The sequence below is a fragment of the Balaenoptera acutorostrata genome, chromosome 17, assembly GCF_949987535.1.
Source record: "Balaenoptera acutorostrata chromosome 17, mBalAcu1.1, whole genome shotgun sequence".
NCBI classification, from domain to species: Eukaryota; Metazoa; Chordata; class Mammalia; order Artiodactyla; family Balaenopteridae; genus Balaenoptera; species Balaenoptera acutorostrata.
This window is the reverse complement of record NC_080080.1, coordinates 80,951,455-80,975,615: the sequence shown is the minus strand read 5'-3', so window position 1 is coordinate 80,975,615 and position 24,161 is coordinate 80,951,455. Positions and strand designations below refer to the sequence as shown.

General features: G+C 45.9%; 1 long non-coding RNA gene across 4 annotated transcripts in view; it reads right to left on the bottom strand.

Moving 5' to 3' along the window:
* Positions 1 to 24,161, bottom strand: part of LOC103010026 (uncharacterized) — a 389,852-nt gene that overhangs the window by 256,590 nt on the left and 109,101 nt on the right. The gene's annotated exons all lie outside the window — the stretch shown is intronic.

Sequence of the window (24,161 nt, the reverse complement as noted above, 5' to 3'; positions counted from 1 at the left end):
TCCCTCACTCCCTGCATCCTATGCAACTCCACATTGTTTTGATTTTGCCCCCGCTTACCTCTTGAATGTACCCCAATCTCCTTTCACCCACTTCTTCCGCTCTAGACCAAGCCAGCCCTCAGGAACTGTGATACCCGAGGGGTGGTCTCCCCACAACCTCCTGCTCCCCTCCCGTGCAAACATTTCTTTAAACTCTTTTTTTTTTTTTTTTTTTTTAGAATATTTTGATGACTCCAATTTTTTTTTTTTATAGCTACTTTATTTATTTATTTATTTATTTATTTATTTTTTGACTGTGTTGGGTCTTCGGTTCGTGCGAGGGCTTTCTCTAGTTGCGGCAAGTGGGGGCCACTCTTCATCGCGGTGCGGGGACCGCTCTTCATCGCGGTGCGCGGGCCTTTCACTATCGCGGCCCCTCCCGTAGTGGGGCACAGGCTCCAGACGCGCAGGCTCAGTAATTGTGGCTCACGGGCCCAGTTGCTCCGCGGCATGTGGGATCTTCCCAGACCAGGGCTCGAACCCGTGTCCCCTGCATTAGCAGGCAGATTCTCAACCACTGCGCCACCAGGGAAGCCCCTCTTTAAACTCTTAATGCTTTCGGTGTAGAAGCATTAAGGTACGATCCCTTGACGGAGCCCAAGTCCCTTCCTGGTCCTGCCTGAGACATTTCTCCAGCCCCCCACCAGCCCTGTGTCCTTCACCATCTCTCTCTTCCCCCCGCAACCCGGTCTCTTGTATTCGCCACACTCCTGCCCACACGGTCTTTGCACGATTGTCTTCTCAGCCTGGTAACCTTTCCCTCCTCGCCTGCCTGATGCTGTCCTACTCAGCTTTTGGACCTCAGCTGTGTCACTTCTTCCAGGAAGGCTTCCCTGAGCCCCTGTCGAATCCCCCTATTCCAGGCTCTCACAGCACCACACAGTTGCGATGTTATGGTATCTGAGTGAGTCTCTGACCCGCGTCTGTCTTCCCTAACTAGATTCGGAGCTCCAGGAAGACAGAGACCACGCCGGGTTTAAGTTCATTCGCACATCCCCAGGGTCCTAGCCCAGGCTTAGTGGACAGGTCCTCAACATACAGCTGATCACTGGGAGAATGAATGACCAGCCGGTATTTTTACACAAGCTTTGCCTTCACAAACGTGAAACCTCAGCACATCCTATGGAATAAAACAGAAGATGGGTTTATGAACCTTAATAAAAACTTTCTCAATTAGTATTGGCTCAACATCCTATAAGGGCATCACATTTTCTTGAATAAGAACTGTGACAAACGCCGACGTGAGCCTGACCTTTGTGAGATCTGTGATAATGTCTGTTTCACTGAGTTTCCTAAGACCTTATAGAATCATTAGGCTCAATGAACCTAGAGGACATCTAGCAAATTCTCCGTGGAGTTCTCTGAATCAATCCCATTCCAGGGTGACATCTTAAAATCACAAGTGTCTGACAGCACTTACGGGGGTAAACGTTTCCTTATACAACCAACCCCCAGGTCTCAGGCCACCAAAATGAGGACATGAGTCCTCCCAGGGTCTCTGAAACATGCAGAGCGAGCACACGTGGCCTGAGAATGACAACAAAAGTGGTACAGGGAGAAGGGTCGTCAGGGCGAGAAGTTGCTGCTATGGATTTGCCTCTGGCACAAATGCACTGAGCAGATAACACCAACACGCTGTGCCGTTGCCGGACATCACCTTGGCAACCCCTCCTGACATGAGAGCAGAGACGGGGCAAGAAGACCCTCTTTGTCTGGATCCAACTGCACCATCAGAAAAGGACCTAAGTTCAGTGCCCCAGCCTTTCTGTGAAAAGGAGCTACTTCTCCTTTCCGCAAAACCTTGAGATCCCAAAGGAGCCAGGAGAGCGGCAGGCAGGGGAGGGTGGGTTCTGCCTAAGTCTGCAGAGCACAAGCGAAGGAAATGGCGACTGGAAGCCTGCAGCTGAGATGTCTGAAATAAGAGCTCCACGGTCTCCGAGAAGGAGCAGCGAGGTGGCAGCTGGCGTGGAGACCCACCGCATTCTGCCTCCACGTGCCGGATGCAGCCCTGTGACTCCAACTCTCCCTTAAGTCAGGTGACATCAAGATACGCATTTTTCTAGCTTCACTGCACAATAGCAAGTATGAGTGATGTTAGAGCAATAAATTATTCATACCGTTTAGAAGTTAATTAAGCATCTGAACGGAGATCTGTATTTCAGAGCACACTAAATTATTCCAAGTGATTTTAAAGGAAAAATAGACTGAATTATCATAATCCACTAGGCGCAAGAGAAAAGCTTTCGAGTAACTTATTTGCATGCTGTGCTGAATTCAATAACAGTGGATTCTACCACAATGTATTCTAAAAAGGACTACATTTATTCTTAAATAGTCAACACCAGTTAAAAATCATGCTGTACAAGTCTGAGTCCTCAAGAAGTTACTTCAATCCTAAATTAGAATAGTTACCGAAAAAGTCATGTTTCTAAAGCAGTTTAGGTAAAGTCCAACGGAGAGTTGTAAAAAGTTTTTCACCCTCTTATTTCAAGTCTGTATTTCTTTTTTTTTTTTTAAATAAATTTATTTATTTATTTATTTAGGCTGCATTGGGTCTTCGTTGCTGCACATGGGCTTTCTCTAGTTGCAGCCAGGGGGGGCTACTCTTTGTTTCAGTGCGCAGGCTTCTCATTGAGGTGTTCTCTTGTTGTGGAGCACGGGCTCTAGGTACGTGGGCTTCAGTAGTTGTGGCACGCGGGCTCAGTAGTTGTGGCTCGCAGGCTCTAGAGCGCAGGTTCAGTAGTTGTGATGCACGAGGTTAGTTGCTCCACGGCATGTGGGATCTTCCCGGACCAGGGCTCAAACCCATGTCCCCTGCAATGGTAGGCAGATGCTTAACCATTGCACCACCAGGGAAGTCCCTCAAGTCTGTATTTCTTTTTGCCTGAACTAATAGCTGTAAATAGTCCATCTAAACTAAGTCTCCTCTTTCCTGTCTCCTATGTCAGATTATCTGACAAGCCTCCAGAAAATGTGCTGATTATAGCATCCCTTTGTTAGGATCACTAACGTCTCCCCCACATTTTCCGCTGGAGTGAAGGTTTCCCAAGATCTAGTGCCAACGTGTGACTCACCTCAACCCTCACAGGAGTCTAATCACCCTCTAACCAAATTTCTACTTGCTTATCCCTCAATCTCCCCCGAGCTTTTTGTTCCTTACAATGTCCAATGTTTAAAATATTTTCTCGTGCATTTAGGCTCAATTCAAATGGTACCTTCTCCGCTGAGAACTAGATGATTGCTAAGGTCAAAGGTAACTTCACTTTGCCGCGATCCTTTAAGCCTACTGAACACTCGTGAGCTTTACCGAGTGCCTGTGAAGTGTAAGACAAGATCTTGACCTTTTCAGAGATTAAAGTCTGGCAAGAGGTAGAACACAAGAAATCAATGACCACATCTCACAGGATATGTATTCTGATAATGGGATGCAGGGACGACCACGAGAGAAGAAAGGATCTAAACCAGATTTAAAGACAAAGAAAGGCGTGCAGAGAATAGGATTCTTTAGCTAGTTTTTATGGACAAGCCGTACTCACTGGATGCAGAAGAGGAAAGATGGTTTAGGAAGCGGGAAGACAAGTGTATTGAGCACAGAGGCAGGAAGGAGCATGGCTCCTCCAGAACAGCAGGGGAGGGCCGGAAGTCTAAGTGCCTTCAGAGGTTAGGAAGATGGAGCTGGGAAGCAGAGCCCTTGTTTCCTTTGTGCTCAACAAGGAAGTTTGAACTTTACCCTGAAAGCTATCAGAACACATTACAAGATTTAAAGAAATGGAATTTCTTAATGAAATTTTCATTATAAAGACATCATTCTGGTAGCAGTGTGAACAAAGTGGAAACTAGCTTGAGAGACACACACACACTAGACTAGTGGTTTCAACTCAGGAACAAGGGACATTTGATGACGTGTGCACATATTGCTGTCTGTCACGACTGGAGCTGATGGTGCTACAGGCATCTCATGGGAAGAGGCCAGGAGGTCACTCTACATCCCGCAGGGGCAGGACGGCCCCCTGTCCACAGTGCCCAAGTAGCCAAGGGCCGAGCAAGAGCCTGGTTTGATCTTCAAGCAGGAAAGGGTGGTGGTGACTTTTGGTGACAGTGTGTGGACCACAGGCTGCAGGGTTGCTTCCAAGCCCAGAAAAACAACACGATGGGAAGCAATTAAAAGAGTGCCAGAGAAGAAGATGTGGTACATATATACAATGGAATACTACTCAGGCATAAAAAAGAACGAAATAATGCCATTTGCAGCAACATGGATGCAACTAGAGATTATCATACTCAGTGAAGTAAGTCAGACAGAGACAAATATCACAGGATATCACACATATGTGGGATCTAAAATGTGACACAAATGAACTTATCTACAAAACAGAAACAGACTCACAGACAGAGAGAACAGACTTATGGTTACCAAAGGGGGAAGGATGGGGGAGGGATACATTAGGAGTTTGGAATTAGCAGATACACTACTCTATATAAAATAGATAACCAACAAGGTCCTACTGTAGAACACAGGGAACTATATTCAATGTCTTGTAATAACCTGTAACAGAAAAGAATCTGAAAAAGAATACATTATGTGTGTTTATATATGTATATGTATATGTACATATGTTTATATATGTATATATCTGCACGTATGTTTATATATGTATATGTATCTACACGTATGTTTATATATGTATATGTACCTGTGCGTATGTTTATATATGTATATGTACCTGTATGTGTGCTTATATATGTATGTGTACCTGTATGTATGTTTGTATATGTATATGTATCTGTACGTGTGTTTATGTGTATAAGTACCTGTACGTATACATATATGAACTGAACCACTGTGCTCTACACCAGAAGCTAACACAACATTGTACCTCAACTATACTTCAAAGCAGTGTTTTTAAAAAGGGCACCAGAGGAGAAGAGTTAAAATAGCAGCAAACGGAGGCAGACCCCGCAGAGGAGGGCCGGGGGGGACAGAGGGAAGGGCACAGCCGGGAAGCCAGCGTCCCAGGGCAGCAGGCTGGCCACACGCGGGAGGCTGGCGGACGTGGGAAAGCCGGGGGACAGCGGGACCGTGGCCCTCGACGTCCGCCCGAGGGTGAACGGCAGAGCCACTGCAGTGTCCGAGGAGCGGCTGAAAGAAGGGCGGGGAGCGCCTCCCGCGAGCCGCCGCCCCGGCGGGATGAGGGCTCGGCGCGCCCGCAGGGCTGGGCTGTGGTCCTGGCCCGACTCGGCCTTTCCGGGACCCGCGCCTGTCGCCGGCTCCGACCCGCTCCAGACGCCGCCTGCGCTGCTCTCTCTTCCGCCCGAACGGCGGCGGCTGCTCCGCCCCCTGTGCTGGCCACGCCCCCTCACGCAGCCCCTCGTGCGGCACGCGCAGCGCCCCGCCCCCAGCGCGCTCCCCCTTCCGTGCACACGCGTGCACACGCGTGCACACGCACTGCGGCTGGGCCGGGGCGGGGACGCGCCCTGAGGCCGCGGAGCCCCCAGCGCAGAGCTCAGGCGCTTCTAGGAGCCGCTGGAAACGTGCCCTGCGCCCATTTGCCATCCTGATCCCCCACCCTCCCCCTCTCGGCCGACGACACCTCCTTCCAGGTGCTCATGTCAAAGTCCTGAGAGCCCCCCCACCCCGGGTTCTTCTTCCCGACGTCTCCGTCCAAGAGGTTCTTTCCGAAACACCCAGAAAGCGCACCACGCGAAAGCTACACTGCCGCCTCCCCGGCTGGGTCCCCCTCTGTGGCCCAGTCTACACCGGGGGCGCCCGAGCTGCTCCCCACGCCCTCGCCCGGCCCCAGTCGACTGTCAACACAGAAGTCGGAAGACGGCAGAAGACGCAGAGGCCGCGGGATCTTCTAAGGCCGGTCAGGGGAATTCTGTCACCTCCTCCTTCAACCCCCGCAGGGCTCCCTCAGAACCAGAAGCAAGTCACTGGGCACAGGACAAGGCAGGGCCGTCCCCCCGATCCCCGAGGTGCGGGGCTAACTGAGCCTGTCTCTGCCCCTCGGCCCGGCCACGCAGCATCCGGGCCAGCCCCCCACGGTGCCCGCCCCGTGCCCTCCCCGGGCACGCGCACCCTGTTCCCACCCGCCCAAGTCTTGGGTGAAACGCCCCCCCCAAGGGAGCCTGCTCCGGCCCCTCCCAACCGCTCCCCCAGTTCCTGCTGGTCTGTGGAAACACACTGTCAAATCCCTGCCTCAGACGTGCACGATGCTCTACAGTATCTTGCCTGTCGTTTGTATCGCTTGGCTTCCCTGACAGAACGTCTCCCTGGTAGATCTGCACCTGTTTGAGGAAGTGATTAAAGGGTGGAGGGTCGGGGAATTGATGCCATCAGAACAGAGGTGTCGGAAGGGATGAACGAGGCCTGGGAGGAAGCGGCGGCAGGTGTCACACGACGCAGGGACTTTGGGGGACGGGATGGCACAAGGGCGAGAGTGCGAGCTTGGGGCCCGGGAGCCCCCCTCATCTCCTGCCTCGACCCCTTACTGTCTCTGCACGACGGAGTACACGAGGCCTCATTTCAGGGTGGTTAGGGTCACATATGGAAGTCACTCGGCACCTGCTGGACGGACGGCAGATGGCCGTGCAGCTGGCGGGAAGCAGAGGGCAGACGAGGCTGAGGGAAGCCACACGCTCGGAGCTGCGGAGCGGGGCTTGGAGGAGGGGGTCCGCCCAGGGCTGCCCCCGGCCTCCTTTCCCTCATCCGGCACACACGGGGGTCCAGGGCCCCCTGAGAGAAGCTGCTGACGTATCCCCACACGTGACTCCCAGGGCAGTGCCCTTTGTGAAAACCCGGGGGCACAACTCGGGTTAGTGCTGAGGCCAAAGCAGGGCCTCCCTCCGCCTGCTTCCAAATCTGTACCGCGGGACCCTCCTCGGGCTTATCTTCAGAGGCAGGCCCGGGACTGGAGAGCACACGCCAAGGCCACTTGGCAGCCAGGCGGCCTGGGGGGGACACCAGGCCACAGGGACGGGGCAGGGGGGCGGGGCAGAGACCGCACGACGGGCCGGCCCCCACTGCGGCCACGTGGGACGACACTGGTCCAGAACATCAATCACCACCCCTTCCGATCCACTCCCCCGTCTGTGGGGAGGGGCAGGGGAAGGAGAGAACGCGGCACCGCCTCGTCGGGGACACAGTGGAGAGCGAGCTTCAGGATGAGCCCGAGAGAAACCAGGCGAGGGAAGAAGTGGATACCCGTCCCCAGGGTACCGTGTTCGTTATGCTTCCTCCAAGCTCCCAACTCTAAGGCCCCATCATTTGGCCAAGGCACTTGCTAAAATATTGTAGCGGAATTTAAAGCCAAGGAAATAACTACAGGATCTCGCATTTCCATCACGCACCGTCACTTTAGGATGCTGTCACAGTGGACAGCCTTCTCAGGTCAGGTGGTTCCTCCTGAGATCGTTCCTATAAAATCTCCTCAATGGGGGGCTACACACAATTGACACATCTACTGAAACTTTGAAAATGGGAAAAGTATAGAGTACTTCAGGTCAGAGCAGCGTAATGTGGAAATTTCAGAGTTTGTGCCGTGAAGGAAAGAGAACAACAAAGTTAGACCCAGTGAGGGAAGAAATATACTGAAGAGGAGGAGGAGAAAGGAGACGCCACCTGCTACGAGAAGACGAGCTGAGAAGTAGACCGGATGCGACGTGAGCCCCAGGACCCTGGGACGTAAGACAGCACAGCCAGAAGTCACACAGGAAGGGTCGACATCAGAAGGAGGAAAGAGCTGCTCAGCCATAAAAAAGAACGAAATTTCGCCATTTGCAGCAACATGGATGGACTCAGAGGGCATTATGCTGAGTGAGATACGTCAGACAGAGACAAATACTGTGTGATATCACTAATACGTGGAATCTAAAAAAATACAACAAACTAGTGAATATAACATGAAAGAAGCAGACTCACAGATGTAGAGAAGAAACTAGTGGTTACCAGTGGGGGGAGGGAGGCCCTATAGGGCTGGGGGATGGGGGAAGGCACAAACCACTGGATGTAAGATGGGCTCAAGGATGTATTTATTGTACAACATGGGGATATAGCCAATACTCTGTAATAACTGTAAATGGAAAGTAACCTTTAAAAATTGTATAAAAATAATTTTTTTAAAAAAAAGGAAGAAATAGTCCAGCATGTCCGTACCTGGTGCAGAGAGTGTAGACGTGTTGTGAGGATAGTGTAGATAAAGGATGGTCTCCAAGGAGACGAACAGCATCCTGGAAGGGTTCACACCTACTCATTAGAGAATGAGCTCCTTTCCCCCAGCCTCCAGAGTTTCCATGCAAATAAAATCAGTTTTGTAGGAGCATCAGGAAGATGAGATTTGTCCAAACAGAATGGACTCCGGCCGACAGGGAGAGTCACAGGTGACAGGTGAGGTGAAAGGGTGCTGATGCCAGCTGAGGTCTGGGGGCTCCTGGCCACGCCAGGCCCTGGGCTTCCTGTCTCGTCCTCAGCCTAAAGGGCCAGATTAGAGGAGAGAGGGCTCTGAGGATGGAGCAGAGAGGAAAGCACAGGAGGCCGGGGCCTTACACCCAAGCCCCACAGCGCCAGGGCCAGTCCCTTTCCCCTCCCCTTCCATGAACGTCGTTTCCGAAGCAGCTGGACTAACCTGCGGATGAGGGTGGCGCCTCAGCTGAGGGCCTGGGGGTGTTGAAGTCTGGCGAAGGAGGACCAGAAAATCCTCAGTTCTCTCACCAGTACACCTTCCCTGCCTTCTTTTTACCACTGGACACAAGCATTACATGCGACCACTGTACACGTAACAGAACTCTCCAAAAGGAAACAGGATGAGGCTATAATAAAAATTACTCAAAAATCAACAAGGGGACGTCCCTCGTGGCACAGTGGTTAAGAATCCGCCTGCCAGTGCAGGGGACATGGGTTCGAGACCTAGGCCGGGAAGATCCCACATGCCGCGGAGCAACTAAGCCTGTGCGCCACAACTAGTGAGCCTGCGCTCTAGAGCCCGCGAGCCACAGCTACTGAGTCCGCATGCCGCAACTACTGAAGCCCGCGTGCCTAGAGCCCATGCTCTGCAACAAGAGAAACCACCACAATGAGAAGCCCGCGCACCGCAACTAAGAGTAGCCCCCGCTCGCCACCAACTAGAGAAAGCCCGTGTGCAGCAATGAAGACCCAACACGGCCAAAAACAAACAAACAAACAATACGGGTCACTAGATGCACAAGATTTATACATTTACTATAAACGTCTTTGCTCCCATAATGAGAGAGCGTCGTACTATGGGTAATTGTTTGTCCTCACGTATGCCGGCCTCCTTTTGTTTTAAACTGGCAGCAGAAGCCCAAATCCACTTTCTAAATGCATCCATGGCAAGCCAGATTTCAGTTTGCTCCACGAGATTCGTACCAACTCTAAAATTCCACAATTCTCTAAACGTCCTGGGCTGGAACACACTCTCAACTGAACCATTAAATCCAATTTCCGGCCATGGTTGATTGCCACCTGGGGATTCACACCTCAGAGGGAACTAGAAATGTCTCTGACCAAAGCTTCCCATAAACAGATACTGCTTTCCCTATGCCCATAACTACAGTTTTATTTTATATTTCATTTCTGGATTTAAGCCATATACAGATTACAGGAGGCCTGTCAATCATGAATAAACCAGCTTAAAATAACTGGAAAAGAACCCAGAGCTGTATTCCTCACCGAGGAACTTTGTTGCTATTTGAAATCCTGGGTATATTAGCATTGCTTTGAGAATCAATTGCATGAGAAAGAAATGAATTCAGCTTGTTGTGTCCATTAATAATACAATTTTCTATTGAAAGAGTTATAATCATATATGAAGAGTTCTACATTTTACACAAAGCCAGTAGCCTGTGAACAATTTGTTTCAGACAACATAATGAAAATATACACCAATTTTCTTAGCAGCTTAAATGTTTTCTTGTTGTATAATAAATACATCACTCTACATTTGTGTTGAAAAAAAAAAGAAAGAAATGAATAGCAGATAAGCTTTTAACATGTAGAAGATAACAGGATAGGAAAAGATATGAAGACAAAATCATACAATAGTTGTACAAATTAGTTAATGAATAAAATTGCAAAGAAGATTCAATTGTTCAGTCAACAAATGTGACATATTTCCAAATTATAATCCTTGTTCCTTTCCTTTTAAGCCATTCATTTCAAATGTAGAAGAAAGTGTCAGATTTCTACATATGGAATGTCATTAGAGGAAGCTTTCCAAATGCAAAATTTAAGACCCTCTTAGGTATATTCAATATTATATTTTGAAAATTCACTTGATTTGATCATGGAAAGATTTATGATATAATTATTTTTAATACACCAATCTTCCAGGTTACACTTTCCAACAGAACAATCTAAATTCCTTCCCATACACAGGAGTGATAAAGGAAGGTAAAATAAATCAACTTGGGTTGCCAAGCCTCCAAAGATCCAACACTTCAAACAAATGACCTCCACTTACGTGTGTCCACTGCCCACATACACGGCGTCACCCCACGTAGAGTCCAGCTAACTGTGTAAGACACTCCAGGTCTCTGTGGAGAACCTGCAGCCCCAATAAACACAGTCCTGGAAAAATGGGGGGGAAATTACGTCCCCACAGTGATCTCTGGAAGCCAATGACAGAGAAAAGATGCAGCTGTGAATAAGCCAATGTTCCTTTTATGCTTTAAATCACTGCTGCCGGGTGCAAAATTTGTTTGCTAACATACACTTTGGAGAAACATGCTTTGAGAAACATTGATCAGAAGCACCGTGATATTATCTCAGACAGAGAAACACACGGTAAAAAATAAGAAAACTGTTGGACCTGAAATCACACGAGCTGCTGAAACAGCAGTGCAGAGCTGGGAGGGTGCCGCGTCCTCACCTGGAGAACGTCAGGGTTGAAGAAACAGAGCCCAATCCCAGCGGAAGTGAGAAGGTGGTGAGAGCTTCGTTCAAGGAAAAACCTGAAGCTATGGAAGCATCTGGTCTCCGAGCTGCAGAGTGCTCGAGGGCACAGTGGAGGAGAGTGTGGATGGGGGATAAAAAGGGAAGCCCATCAGGGAGATGGACATTCCCTGGGGAGGGTCAAAGGCAAGGAGCACAGCCAGCGGGAGGGTAGCACCGTGAGGTTCCGGACGAGGAAGACACAGAAGAGACCCAAGTAGAGGGAACCCGCCTTCAATTTCCATCCAGCCTTTCTGGTCGCTCCTGCTGGCCCCTCCTCATCTTCCTTACCAGGAACATTGGAAGTTCTGTGGATTTATTCCTTTTCTTTATATAAACTTATTTATTTATTTATTTATTTACATATGTATTTTTGGCTGCGTTGGGTCTTCGCTGCTGCACGCGGGCTTTCTCTAGTTGTGGTGAGCGAGGGCTACTCTTTGCTGGGGTGCGCGGGCTTCTCATTGCGGTGGCTTCTCTTGTTGCGGAGCAAGGGCTCTAGGCACGCGGGCTTCAGTAGTTGTGGCACGTGGGCTCAGTAGTTGTGGCTCATAGGCTCTAGAGCACAGGCTCAGTAGTTGTGGCGCACGGGCTTAGTTGTTCCGCGGCATGTGGGATCTTCCCGGCCCAGGGCTCGAACCCGTGACTCCTGCATTGGCAGACGGATTCTTAACCACTGCGCCACCAGGGAAGCCCCTAGATTTATTCCTTAGTTCTCTTTTCTTACCTATCTACACTCACTCCCTAGGCTTTAAATCATATTTACACTCTGAAGATCCTGCATTTCTCTCTCTGGTTCCTACGACTCCGCTGAGCTCCACTTGCACACGAGCACCTGCATCCCTGAAGCCTCAGCATCCAGAAGACATCTCACACTTAGCTCGCCCAAACCAAGCCCCCGATGCCCCTCCACATCCTCCTCCCTCCCCAGCCACAGCTCAGAGGATGGCAGCCCCTTCCTTCCTTCCCAAAGTCTGGGGTCTCTCCTCAGCACCTCACCTTCTCCCATTCCACACCCAATCCAGCAGCACAGCTCGTCATTGCTCCCTGTCAAATATAAGGACAATCGGCCACTTCTCAACGCCCCCAGCCCCACCAGAGGAGACCAAGCCAGCATCACGTCTCACCCACACTAAGCTAGTCTCCTACGGATACGCCCCCAGCCTGCTCCCCACACAGCAGTGAGTGATCCCCTAAATGTGCAAGTCAAATCTGTTACCCCTTTGCTCAAAACCTCCCCATGCCTTCCCACCTCACTTTCAACAAAAGCCAGGTCACCAGCCCACACACCCTTCACTCTGGCATCAAAGCAGCTCGTCAGCTTTCTCTAAGCCTGAGATCTTCTATACAGGAGACACCGGTCCGCTCTGCCCCCCAAAACTGCAAGGCACACAGAAGGAAGCTTTGGAAATGGCCTCTTACCGGAGGGTGGGGAGGGATTGATTCCTGTCCCTCAGCGCTGGCAACGAGGAGAGCACGACACACTTCCTTCCAGAAAAGGCTTCTTCAGAAATCCTTCTCCCCAAAGCCACAATGAGGCACCACCTCACACCAGTCAGAATGGCCATCACCGAAAAGTTGACAAACAATAAATGCTGGAGAGGGTGTGGAGTAAAGGGAACCCTCTTGCACTGTTGGTGGGAATGTAAACTGATACAGCCACTATGGAGAACAGTATGGAGGTTCCTTAAAAAACTGAAAATAGAATTACCATATGACCCAACAATCCCACTACTGGGCATGTACCCAGAGAAAATCATAATTCAAAAAGACACATGCACCCTAATGTTCATTGCAGCACTATTTACAATAGCCAGGTCATGGAAGCAACCTAAATGTCCATCGACAGAGGAGTGGATAAAGAAGATGTGGTACATATATACAATGGAATATTACTCAGCCATAAAAAAGAATGAAATAATGCCATTTGCAGCAACATGGATGGACCTAGAGATTATCATACTAAGTGAAGTAAGCCAGACAGAGAAAGACAAATACCATATGATATCACTTATATGTAGAATCTAAAAAAATGATACAAACTTATTTACAAAACAGAAATAGACTCAGACACAGAAGACAAACTTATGGTTACCAAAGAGGGAAGGGGAGGAGGAATAAATTAGGAGATTGGGATTAACAGATACACACTGCTATATATAAAATAGATAAACAACAAGGACCTACTGGATAGCACAGGGAACTCTACTCAGTATCATGTAATAACCTATAATGGAAAAGAAACTAAAAAAGAATATATGTATGTATATGTGTAACTGAATCACCTTGCTGTACACCTGAAACTAACACAACATTGTAAATCAACTATATTTCAATAAAAATTAAGAAAGAAAACAAGCAAAAAAAAGCAATCCTTTTCCTGACCCCCCTCCCAGACCTTCACTCCTAATGCAGATACACGTTCCTTATGCCACCGTGAAGTGTCTGCATCTGGGCTGCGCTCACAGGGGGGTCGTCCTCGGATGCAGCTTCCATTGTAAACCCTTGACCGGCGCGTGCGCTTGTGTGTGCTTCTCCAGCCAGGATGCGGTCACCCGGCTCTGCTTTGCCGGCGGCTGTGTCCCCAGGGCTGTAGCCGCGGCACAGCGTGCAGCTGACAGGAGGTGCTCGGGGTTGGCTGAAGGATGGGTGATGTTCTGTCCATTTCTGGGCCAGTCTCCTCAGGAGCTGGACTGAGGTGGCCTGGAGCTGGTGCGGGGGTCGGAGGGGAGAACCCCTCCTGCTCAGCCCCGGCCGGGCCTCCTACAGGCCCCTCCCGCCTCGGGAGACCCTCCCCCGCGGCTCCCCTCCGGGACCCCCCCAGTCTCCCTGCTCCAGTCCACAGGCAGCGTTCTCCCCGACGGGGCGTGGTCCAGAGACTCTCACGCTCAGCGCGCAGACAAACCCTGGAGGGTCTGCGGTGAAACGAGCCTGACACAACGCTGGCAGGTGAGCTGTCCTCTCCATCACCCCACGGGCTCATCTCTCGCAGTTCCCCGCACACCCCTGCCTCCAGGGAGTTCTCTGTCCGGGAAATTCCTCCACAACCTTCAGGACCCACTTACGACGTCCTGATCTCTGTAGACTCTCCTCACCATCCCGGGCATCATCTGTGTTTCTATTCCGTCACTGCTGTGCATGCAAAACACATGTACTGGGCACTAGCCGAGGGCCTGATGTGGCCCAGGAGCTGGTGAATCACAACTAAAGGAGGTTGCCCTCCTTCCTCCGGAGCGAACAGTCCGGTGCTGAACAAAGACGGTGAATTTGAAACTGTCGTGCAAGGACTATCACTTGAGATACAGGATTCTGGGGCGAGCCGTCCATTGATGAGGGAGGAGGATTAGGGAATATTTTAGAGCCTAAAATGCCTGATTAGTGTTTTGAAAGACAAAAAGGAACTGCCTCCAGGTAAACAGGCAGAGGACGGAAAGGGCAGCCCAGGTAGGAGAAGGTTCTGTCCGTCCCCGCAGAGGGCAGAGCCCGGGCATGGGAAGGGGCGGGAGCGAAGTGAACAGCGTTCCGGACACGGGCCGCGTGGCTCTGGAAGGTCACTCAGAAATCCAGTGCCCGGCATCGACGTGTTCACGGCGCTTGATACACACGTCCATCCAACACCGATCCAGTCCCATTAGTGATGTTTCTTCGGGTGCTTATCTCCCGCCACCGGGGCTAACATCCCTGGGAGTCGTGATGAAAGCATCATATTCTCCTTCTCCTTCTGCCCCTCCTCCCTCCCTCCCTCGAGAATTTAACGCAGGGTTTAGGGAGAGAACAGCCCTCCTCCCCCAGGGAAGAGACTGTGCTCTCAGCACGATCTGTGTTGCTTCTGCTGCAAAACCAAAACTCCCTGAGATCTAGTGTCCTTACTTGAGACACGTGGAAATAATATTCTGGAGGTTTGATGAGGGTCAATAAAATATCATTTATATAGATATATAGATATAAACACATTAAACACATAATGCAGACTGACACTTAAAAATTGTGACCATCTTGACATCCTATTTCTATTAGTTCCTCCCTCTTCCCTTACTTTAAATTTCATGAGATTTTCAAGTATTCACGTGATTCAAGTTTTTATATTAATAAAGATATATAATAGTTTTTGAAACCCCTTAAGTAACTTTTTTTTAACATCTTTATTGGAATATAACTGCTTTACAATGGTGTGTTAGTTTCTGCTGTATAACAAAGTGAATCAACTATACGTATACATACATCCCCATACCCCCTCCCTCTTGCATCTCCCTCCCACCCTCCCTACCCCACCCCTCTAGGTGGTCACAAAGCACCGAGCTGATCTCCCTGTGCTATGCAGCTGCTTCCCACTAGCTATCTATTTTACATTTGGTAGTGTATAGATGTCCATGCCACTCTCTCACTTCATCCCAGCTTACAGTTCCCCCTCCCCATGTCCTCAAGTCCATTCTCTATGTTGCAGAGCCACTTTTGATTAGAAATATAAGTTCAAGTCAACTCTAGAAGGAAGTTGATTTTCACTTGGCCCATTGAGCAGATAAACTGGCATTTAAGCCTGAGTCCCTGAGCATCTTGGCTTTGACAGACATAAATAACAGTCTTTCTAAGAATATACTTTCATTTATATTTCTCCTTCAAAGTAAAAGGATTGATAGTCAGAAAATCCACTGTGATAAGTAACTAGAATTTTTCATGGCTCTTCATTTTACTTTAAATTGACATTCTATCCTGGTATATTTCTAGATAAAATTAGTTTTAAAATATTAGCATTCCCTAGAGATTACAGTATTACTCTCATTTGCCAAAATGAGATGAGAAATACGAAGAAATGACAGCATTTGCCTCAAGTCACACAACCACCCCTGTTCTTGCCATTGGCTGTACTGTTAGTCACCGCTTGGTGGTAGACACTGCCAGAGGGGCTTTAACTGTTCACGACACTGGGGATCAATTAATCTGTGTAAGTTATGTATTAAATAGACACTCAGTGCCCCAAAAGAGTTAAAGTACCTCTATAGCCCTAGTTCAAGACCAAAGCTTGACAAAGAAAAGAATTAGAAGCTATGAAAGGCTTAGAACTTGAGGCTGTTAACTCTTATTTATCATCTATTCCAATTATCAAAAAGCTGGTAATTGCAATCATTGTTGCTTTTGTTGTGGTCATCCATTTACAATGCTTGGTGTCAGTCTATTTATCTCTTGTAAAAATAAAATACAGTGTGTGTGTGTGAAAAAAAAAAGCTCTAATTACCTAGTTTTTGTTTTGTTCTAGCATTTGCAGCCCTCTTATTTCTTTGGAGAAAAAAATTCAAAAATACTAGAACAATATTAGGACGTCATTTCAGCTCAGTGTAACCTTTCATCACTAAGTCTCAACCCTGGTTGAACATTACAATCGCTTGGAGAACTTTTTTTTTTACTGTGGATTTGAGGCACCCACTCTGAGAGATTCTGACTTAATTGGGCTGGGGTCACACAGTCATTGTTTTTTTCCACAAATTCTCCAGGTGAGTCTTACAAAAAGCTCCAGTGAAGAACCACTGCTCTATCTCAACAAAATCAATAAAATATGATTCCCATACCATAACTGCAATTTGCTGAAATATATTAAAGTACTTGCTGAAGCAAATGTGAATTACATAATGTATGAAGTGCTTTTATTGAACCCAAACGAGTTTAAAACCAACACACTAATATATATATATATTTTTTATACGTATATATATATATATATATATATATATATATATATATATATATACACACACACATATAAAACATCTCTCAGGGAGCTAGAGCATCAGTTAATAAAACGCTTTCCTCGCCATTTTTGATGGACTTGGCTGTGTCTCGCTCATGGTTTCTAAGACTTGGTCTAGCTTCTTTATCAGAGTGGTAGGTTTGCTATTTCTGAACTGTGAGCGCAGAATAAAATTTATCACACTAGCTCTGTATGGTACATCAAGGTGAGTGATAATATAATTATATGTGTAACTGCTCTTTCTATGTTTCACCAGGGACATTTTTATACAAACTTGTTCTCTTTCCTACCTGGTGACAAGCTTTCAGCTAGCTTCAGAGGAAGAACTGAGATTAATTGCCGTCTAGAAAATTGTAACTGTTGCTTCCAGTTTTCCAGGATCAGCATCTAATCAATAATGTATTAATGACTTTATGTTTTGAGCCCTTGGAAGTTAACAGCTAAAGGCAAAGAGCTGTTTTTGTTCTCCACTCAGCTCCTGCAGAGTTTAGCGCAAAATCAAAAAGAAACATAGCTTGGGTTTGGATTAATGCTGACTTTCGCAGATTGCTTCTGTTTAGCAGAGTGAGTTCCTCCATTTATCTTCCTGTCATGGGCGAGACTGTGTCTCCAGAAAACCTCGCCAAGGCTACAGAGATGTCTCCTAACCGTGCTCCTCCTAGAGGTCCCAGGCAGTGTGTCTCGTCTGGGCTTTGGCACAGGTTTCTTTAACATGCTAATCTTTTCTAAGCACAAATAAGAAATAAGGGCCAACTTCCATATTAAATGAGTAAGAGCTTCTGGGGGGTTATCGTCACCCCAACGTGAAATGTGAACGGCTCCATGAGAGCTCCTGCAGCTCCAGGTGCGCCCGTGTCACCTATGCTCGTGTCCGAGACCACCGCAGTCCCTGTGCCCACCGAGTGCACAGAACGCATGCGAATCAGGACCTGCACTTGTGAAACAACCACAGTACCACGCGGCATACGGTATATTCTAAACAGTGGGATGCAGCCCAGTGTTTTAGCTGGAGCGACAGAGATCCTCTGGACTGAAATTGTCAGGGAACATGGTCAAATAACTTGATTTGTGTCTTGAGGAACGTTTACAGGGAGGGGAACATGAGAAAGAGGCTGGTGATGGGAAAACAGCATAAATCACAGCAGAAAAAAAACTAACCTCACTGAAGGATTATATGCACTATGGAAGTAAAAGGAGATGATCATCTGATGAGATCACACAGCACCTTGAGAATGAGAGGGGAGAGGCTGGTTTCATCCCTGACGGTGGCACGGCGCGCCGGACATTGATGAGAGAAAAGCGGCTGAAGATAAATCTGACAGAGATGCAAAGAGTGAACGAGAGACGGGAAAGGATGGTGCAGAAGACCCGCTAGGCGCAACTGCAGGCATCACATAATGAAGAGAGGCCCATGTCAAGGAAGAGGGAGGGTGAGGAAGCGGAGAATCAAAGGCCAACATACAAGATGAGAGAGAAGGGAAATAAAAGAGGACTCCAAGATTTCAGTGTGAGAAATTTTTATGAACAGAAGTGGAAATTCTGGAATAAGAAACTGGCTCGACCATTAGGAAAGTAGAAATATTGGAATAACATCTGATTATTCTTCTGTTGAGTGGATGAGAAGAAATACAAGCAAAGATGTCATTAGTAATTTTAATTCTGAGTTTTTAGGATAAATGAAGTAAGATACAAAGATGTACACTGAATATGTATAATGAAGACTAATATGAAAGTGATATCTAAGCCCAAGAGCAATCAAGAATTTTTTGAAGAAATGGAGAAGGAGGATAAGACAGGAGAGGGGGAAGCAGAGGATGAAGAAAGCTGCTGACCATGTGGAGCAGCTTCAGCTGGGATGGCAACATGCAGCCCGACTCTGAGTCCATTAGGAAACGTGATCAGGAGCTTAATAACAGCAGCAACGGAGGTCAGAGCAGAGGAAGTGCTGCAAGGGTCAGTTCTCTCAAGAGCAAATAATGATGAGAGACTCAGGCGTGTAAAGTGAATAGACATTTTTCCAAAGGAGACCTACAAATGGCCAACAGGTCCATGAAAAGATGCTCAACATCATTCATCACCAGGGAAACACAAATCAATAAGGTATCACCTCACACCTGTTAGAGTGGCTGTTATTAAAAGCCAAAAGATAAGTGTGGTTGAGCATGTGTCAAAGGACACCAAGAAGGATAAATTAAACACACACATCTAAACGTGACATAGTAAGACTGCAGACCACAATGTCGGTGCCTTGTCCACAGCAAGGGCGACAAGAAGCTAGTTTCCTTAGGACCAAGGAGGTGCCCTCGCACCTGCAACACTACTTGTTGCCCCATCCATAGCGAAGAACAAGCTTCCTGTTATGGCTGCAACTGCTAAGAAGCCGGCCTTGCTGCGGTTTCTCCCAGACGTTTTTCTAGATAATGAGTCTGTTCCAGAGTGTTTCTCAGTGAAGTCCTACATGCAGATGGCCGTGGATGTATAGCAGTGAAGGTCAATGAAATTTAAAAGATGAAGGAACTGAGAAGCTCAGGGGCTGCACGTTTCCTGCATTCCTGGCCAGTCATATCAGGAAGCATGAATATCACGTTTAGTTGAAATCCTTGCTGAAGCCACGTGGCTGACAGGGTCTTGGTGCTCCGGCCAGGTGTCAGGCCTGTGCCTCTGAGGTGGGAGAGCCGAGTTCAGGACATTCGTCCACCAGAGACCTCCTGGCTCCATGTAATACCAAACAGCCAAAGCTCTCACAGAGATCTCCATCTCAACACTAAGACCCAGCTCCACTCAATGACCAGCAAGCTACAGTGCTGGACACCTTATACCAAACAACTAGCAAGACAGGAACACAGCCCCACCCATTAGCAGAGAGGCTGCCTAAAATTATAATAAGGTCACAGACACCCCAAAACACACCACCAGACGCAGTCCTGCCCACCAGAAAGACAAGATCCAGACTCACCCACCAGAACACAGGCACCAGTCTGCTCCACCAGGAAGCCTACACAACCCACTGAACCAACCTTACCCACTGGGGGCAGACACCAAAAGCAGTGAGAAATATGAACCTGCAGCCTGTGAAAAGGAGACCGCAACACAGTAAGTTAAGCAAAATGAGAAGACAGAGAAACACACAGCAGATGAAGGAGCAAGGTAAAAACCCACGAGACCAAACAAATGAAGAGGAAATAGGCAGTCTACCTGAAAAAGAATTCAGAGTAATGATAGTAAAGATGATCCAAAATCTTGGAAATAGAATAGAGAAAATACAAGAAATGTTTAACAAGGACCTAGAAGAACTAAAGAGCAAACAAACAATGATGAACAACACAATAAATGAAATTAAAAATTCTCTAGAAGGAATCAATAGCAGAATAACTGAGGCAGAAGAAAGGATAAGTGACCTGAAAGATAAAATAGTAGAAATAACTACCACAGAGCAGAATAAAGAAAAAAGAATGAAAAGAATTGAGGACAGTCTCAGAGACCTCTGGGACAACATTAAACACACCAACATTTGAATTATAGGGGTCCAAGAAGAAGAGGAGAAAAAGAAAGGGACTGAGAAAATATTTGAAGAGATAATAGATGAAAACTTCCCTAATATGGGAAAGGAAATAGTCAATCAAGTCCAGGAAGTGCAGAGAGTCCCATACAGGAAAAATCCAAGGAGAAACACGCCAAGACACATATTAATCAAACTATCAAAAATTAAATACAAAGAAAAAATATTAAAAGCAGCAAGGGAAAAACAACAAATAACATACAAGGGAATCCCCATAAGGTTAACAGCTTATCATTCAGCAGAAACTCTGCAAGCCAGAAAGGACTGGCAGGACATATTTAAAGTGATGAAAGGGAAAAACCTACAACCAAGATTACTCTACCCAACAAGGATCTCATTCAGATTCGATGGAGAAATTAAAACCTTTACAAATAAACAAAAGCTAAGAGAATTCAGCACCACCAAACCAGCTTTACAACAAATGCTAAGGAACTTCTCTAGGCAGGAAACACAAGAGAAGGAAAAGACCTACAATAACAAACCCAAAACAATTCAGAAAATGGTAATAGGAGTATACATATCGATAACTACCTTAAATGTAAATGGATTAAATGCTCCAACCAAAAGACACAGACTGGCTGAATGGATACAAAAACAAGACCTGTACATATGCTGTCTACAAGAGACCCACTTTAGACCTAGGGACACATACAGACTGAAAGTGAGGGGATGGAAAAAGATATTGCATGCAAATGGCAATCAAAAGAGAGCTGGAGTAGCAATTCTCATATCAGACAAAATAGACTTTAAAAACTATTACAAGAGACAAAGAAGGACACTACATAATGATCAAGGGATCAATCCAAGACAAACATATAACAATTGTAAATATTTATGCATCCAAGATAGGAGCACCTCAATACATAAGGCAAATGCTAACAGCCATAAAAGGGGTAATTGACAGTAACACAGTCATAGTAGGGGACTTTAACAACCCACTTTCACCAATGGACAGATCATCCAAAATGAAAATAAATAAGGAAACACACGCTTTAAATGACACATTAAACAAGATGGACTTAATTTATATTTATAGAACATTCCATCCAAAAACAACAGAATACACTTTCTTCTCAAGTGCTCATGGAACATTCTCCAGGACAGATCATATCTTGGGTCAGAAATCAAGCCTTGGTAAATTTAAGAAAATTGAAATCATATCAAGTATCTTTTCCGACCACAACGTTATGAGACTAGATATCAATTACAGGGAAAAATCTGTAAAAAATACAAACACATGGAGGCTAAACAATGCACTACTAAATAACCAAGAGATCCCTGAAGAAATCAAAGAGGAAATCAAAAAATACCTAGAAACAAATGACAATGAAAACACGAGGACCCAAAACCTATGGGATGCAGCAAAAGCAGTTCTAAGAGGGAAGTTTATAGCAATACAATCCTACCTCAGGAAACAAGAAACATCTCAAATAAACAACCTAAACTTACACCCTAAAGAAATTAGAGAAAGAAGAACAAAAAAATCCCAAAGCTACCAGAAGGAAAGAAATCATAAAGATGAGATCAGAATTAAATGAAAAAGAAATGAAGGAAATGATAGCAAAGATCAATAAAACTAAAAGCTGGTTCTTTGAGAAGATAAACAAAATTGATAAACCATTAGCTAGACTCATCAAGAAAAAAACGGAAAAGACTCAAATCAATAGAACTAGAAATGAAAAAGGAGAAGTAACAACTGACACTGCAGAAATACAAAGGATCATGAGAGATGACTACAAGCAACTATATGCCAATACAATGGACAACCTGGAAGAAATGGACAAATTCTTAGAAAAGCACAACCTTCTAAGACTGAACCAGGAAGAAATCACAAGCACTGAAATTGAGACTGTGATTAAACATCTTCCAACAAACAAAAGCCCAGGACCAGATGGCTTCACAGGCGAATTCTATCAAACATTTAGAGAAGAGCTAACACCTACCCTTCTCAAACTCTTCCAAAATATAGCAGAGGGAGGAACACTCCCAAACTCATTCTACGAGGCCACCATCACCCTGCTACGAAGACCAGACAAAGATGTCACAAAGAAAGAAAACTACAGGCCAATATCACAGATGAACACAGATGCAAAAATTCTCAACAAAATAGTGGCAAACAGGATCCAACAGCACATTAAAAGGATCATATACCATGATCAAGTGGGGTTTATCCCAGGAATGCAAGGATTCTTCAATATATGCAAATCAATCAATGTGATACACCATATTAACAAACTTAAGGATAAAAACCATATGATCATCTCAATAGATGCAGAAAAAGCTTTTGACAAAATTCAACACCCATTTATGATAAAAACCCTCCAGAAAGAAGGCATAGAGGGAACTTACGTCAACATAATAAAGGACATATATGACAAACCCACAGCCAACATCATTCTCAATGGTGAAAAACTGAAACCATTTCCACTAAGATCAGGAACAAGACAAGGTTGTCCACTCTCACCACTATTATTCAACATAGTTTGGGAAGTTTAAGCCACAGCAATCAGAGAAGAAAAAGAAATAAAAGGAATCCAAATCAGAAAAGAAGAAGTAATGTTGTCACTGTTTGCAGATGGCATGATACTATACATAGAGAATCCTAAAAATGTTACCAGAAAACTACTAGAGCTAATCAATGAAATTGGTAAAGTAGCAGGATACAAAATTAATGCATAGAAATCTCTTGCATTCCTATACACTAATGATGAAAAATCTGAAAGAGAAATTAAGGAAACAATCCCATTTATGACTGCAATAAAAAGAATAAATTACCTTGGAATAAATCTACCTAAGGAGACAAAAGACCTGTATGAATAAAACTATAAGACACCAATGAAAGAAATTAAAGTTGATACAAACAGATGGAGAGATATACCATGTTCTTGGATTGGAAGAATCAACATTGTGAAAATGACTATACTACCCAAAGCAATATACAGATTCAATACACTCACTATCAAACTACCAATGGCATTTTTCACAGAACTAGAACAAAAAATTTCACAGTTTGTATGGAAACACAGAAGACCCCGAATAGCCAAAGCAATCTTGAGAAAGAAAAACAAAGCTGGAGGAATCAGGCTCCCAGACTTCAGACTATATTATGAAGCTACAGTAATGAAGACATTATGGTACTAGCACAAAAACAGAAATATAGATCAATGGAAGAGGATAGAAAGCACAGAGATAAACCCACACACATATGGTCACCTTATTTTTGATAGAGAAGGCAAGAATATACATTGGAGAAAACACTGCCTCTTCAATAAGTGGTGCTTGGAAAACTGGACAGCTATATGTAAAAGAATGAAATTAGAACACTCCCTAACACCATACACAAAAATAAACTCAAAATGGATTGAAGACCTAAATGTAAGGCCAGACATTATCAAACTCTTAGAGGAAAACATAGGCAGAACACTCTATGACATAAATCACAGCAAGATCCTTTTTGACCCACCTCCTAGAGAAATGGAAATAAAAACAAAAATAAACAAATGGGACCTAATGAAACTTAAAAGCTTTTGCACAGCAAAGGAAACCATAAACAAGACAAAAAGACAACCCTCAGAATGGGAGAAAATATTTGGAAATGAAGCAACTGACAAAGGATTAACCTCCAAAATTTACAAGCAGCTCATGCAGCTCACTATCAAAAAAACAAAAAACCCAAACCAAAAATGGGCAGAAGACCTAAATAGACATTTCTCCAAAGAAGATATACAGATTGCCAACAAACACATGAAAGGATGCTCAACATCACTAATCATCAGAGAAATGCAAATCAAAACTACAATGAGGTATCACCTCACACCAGTCAGAATGGCCATCATCAAAAAATCTACAAACAGTAAATGCTGGAGAGGGTG